Consider the following 3,488-nt stretch of genomic DNA (forward strand, 5'->3'; position numbering starts at 1 on the left):
GCAGGTCAGGCAGCATCCAAGGAGCAGGAGAATCGACGTTTCAGGCGTAAACCTTTCTTCAAGGCATAAGAAGAAGGGCTTATGCCCGAAACGTCGATTCTCCTCCTCCTTGGATGCGGCCTGATTTGCTGCGCTTTTCCAGCAACACATTTTTCAGCTTTTTCCAGGGGGACACCAGATCATTTCACTGCAGGGTCATTGGAGTCTTTCTTGGGAGACACCAAATCATCTCATAGCGAGACTGAGAGAGAGAGAGACAGAAAATCTCAAGAGGGGAGAGTAAGCGGGTGGAATTGGTGAGTTGATAAGCAATCATTTCGTTTTCTACAAATTTCCAGGGGTGCGTGTTAATCCTGCAGGAGCAGCTGAATGTTATGCTCCTGCAAACCTCCCAAAGTCTCTTCACGGCGGAGGGGAACCCCGCTGTTGTCAGCGTGGACTTGTTTTTTTTCGGAAGGTGGGGAGGGGAGCTGGAGCCCAGTTGCTGCTGTGATACTGGATCAGTGGTGCTGGAAGAGCACAGCAGTTCAGGCAGCATCCAACGAGCAGTGAAATCGACGTTTCGGGCAAAAGCCCTTCATCAGGCTGTGATACTCGATTCTTCAGTTTACTCTGGCAGGGAGTTCGTGTCGTTCTCAAGCTGCCGGGACCACGGAGTGTTTCATCGTTTCATTTTGTTCATGAGGTTTGATTCTTATCATGTTAATAACAATGTCAAAGAGATTTTATTCAGACTCTCACCATGCTGCAGAATGTCTATTCTGCATATGATTAAATAACAGCGAGAAACTGAACTTGTTTTGATGAATTTTATTTTGCAAAATGTCACTGCTTTGTCATAAATTTGGAGGGCAGGAAACCTCAAAGTTTATGGGAGCCTATTTTACTTTCGAATAGTAACCTGTTTTAGAACTGTACACATCCACATTGGGTGAGATTGCTTTAAGTACTGTTTTGAAAATCTGTCGAATTTGAAAGTAATGGGTGACCACATCAGATTGCGGAAATCATGACCAGATGATATTTAGCTATTTTAAAACCACTTCCTTTGGTACATACTGGAATGTAGGTGGAATCGTAGTTGTCTCTTATCCCTAATTTCTTGCTCTCTCTTCATTGGTAACATCAGCGAGATAATCCTTAAAACATTATAATGTCACTGTCAGATTTATTAAAAGCAACACTGTCTGTAATCTATTCGGATTGTGTCTATGTTTGTGAAGTTAGAATTTAAATTGTCGTGGAGGATAACTTTTGAATAGTTTCTTCGATCAAAAAAATCTAAGATTCACTGGAACAGAAGCAACAATTCTCAATATAAATTCAAGAAATAATAGATAAACTTGCTATTTATTTCATTTGCAAACGTCTCCAGAGTTTGGATCTTTACATCTGGTATTCCAGACTGGATTATTTTGAGTGGCCAGTTGCTGAGGGCGGCACGGTGGCTCAGTGGTTTGCAGTGCTGCCTCACAGGGACGTGGATTCAATCCCAAGCTCGGGCGACTGTGTGGAGTTTACACATTCTCCTTATGTCTGCGTGGGTTTCCTCCAGGTGCTCCGGTTCCTCCAACAGGGCAAAGATGTGAAGGTTAGGTAAATTGGCCATGCTAAATTGTCCATGGTGTTCAGGGATGAATAAGTTAGGGGTTAGTTAGGGGTAAATGTAGAGTAATAAGCTAGAGGAATGTGTTTGGGTGGGATACTTTTTGGAGGGTCGGTGTGGACTGGTTGGGCTGAAGGGCCTGTTTCCACACTATAGGGATTCTATGTTCGGAGTGACTGGAGAGTGAGTTGCCTCAAATTGATACCAGGTTTATTCTGGAACTTCAGTCATTGCCATATTCAGATGGTCATGGGGTGGGCAGTGAGAAGATCTGCCTGTTTCAACATTTATGATAGTAGAGACATTTGGATATGGGTATTTAGCTGATCCCAATCCAATGCCTGTATCCCTGCAACCCTGCCATTTTTCTGTTTCAATTCAGGTGTCCATTAAAATCAAATTAAAAGTTAGATATCTGAAGATTGTAAAATTTTAATATTTCAGCTTTTTCAAAATTAAAATTTCAACGTAAATCAAGAATGAACAGCCTCGTGAGACCAATCTCCATGATAGGAACTTCTAAGAATAATCTTGAACACAGTTGGACAAATGTGGTTTAATTGAGGAAAGCCAGTAAGGGTTTATTAAAAGCAAGTCACGTTTAACCGTAATGATTGAACTTTCTCATGAAGGCACAGTTAGGATCGAGATGGGAATGTATCTCTGGTCTTGAAAAGGTCTTTGAGAAATTGTCACTTCAAATTTAAATTTTCACAGAGCATTGGAGGTTGAGCGGTGACATTATAGAGGTTTATAAAATCATGAGGGTTATAAATAATGTGAATGGCAGGTAACTTTTCCCTAGAGTACAGGATTTTAAGACTGGGGGATATTTTTAACGTGAGCGAGAAAAGGTTTAAAAAAAACAGGAAAGACTTTTTTTCATCCAGCGAATGGTTCCTGTGTGGAATGAACCGCTGGAGGAGTAGTGGATGTGGGTAAAGTTACAACATTTAAAAGACATTTAGAAAAGCAAATGTTTGGAGGGATATGAACCAAGTGACTTTAAGATAATAAGACATAGAAGCAGAAATTAGACCATTCAGCACATCTGTTCCACCATTCAATCATGGCTGATAAGTTTCTCAACCCATACTTTGTCCCTGTAACCCTTCATCCTTTTGATACTCAAAGTGGGACTAATTTAGTTTGAGATTGCGGTTGTCATGGACTGGGTGGATGCAAAGGTCTATTTCCATGCTGTATGACTGTAAAAGAATGAAAAGTAACATTAAAGCCTGTGGAATGAAATGACAGTGATATTATGAAAATGAATGCTTCATCGTTTTGAAGAAGGGTCACTGGACCGAAAACACTAACTCTATATAAATGCTGTCAGATCTGCTGAGCCTTTTCCAGCAATTTCTGTTTCTGATTTCCAATATGCAGAGTTTTTTGCATTTTCTTTTGAAGATGAATTTATTTGGGTGTCAGTGAATGTATATTTTTCCAATGGGATGAGTTTTACAATGATGTTTCCAATGAGTCAGTTCCTGGAGCACTGATCTTTTGGTAATTATTAATGAGTTGAGTGTGGGTATACATCCCTGAATTTTGAATAATACAGATGGAATGAAAGTAAGCATTATTTGAACATCAAGGAGATCAAAAGTGGACATCTAGAGGACAGAGATTTGTCCATGATATGAACTAACATGTTTCAGATGTAATTGATGTGAAGTCGTACATATTGATTTTAAGCACTGTGTTACATGATCAATCATTTGTACACGCGTTCACCAAAGCCTGTCTGTTCCTCCAATGGCTTTAGAATTTACCTCTTTATTTTTGTGGTCCTACTCTTTGAAACAAATAAATGTACAAAAAGGATCAAAGCTGTGAAGAAGTTCTACAAAACATTGTTTGACCTCTACTGGAGAGT

This window comes from Hemiscyllium ocellatum, chromosome 35 (genome assembly GCF_020745735.1).
Source record: "Hemiscyllium ocellatum isolate sHemOce1 chromosome 35, sHemOce1.pat.X.cur, whole genome shotgun sequence".
In the NCBI taxonomy this organism is placed as follows: Eukaryota; Metazoa; Chordata; class Chondrichthyes; order Orectolobiformes; family Hemiscylliidae; genus Hemiscyllium; species Hemiscyllium ocellatum.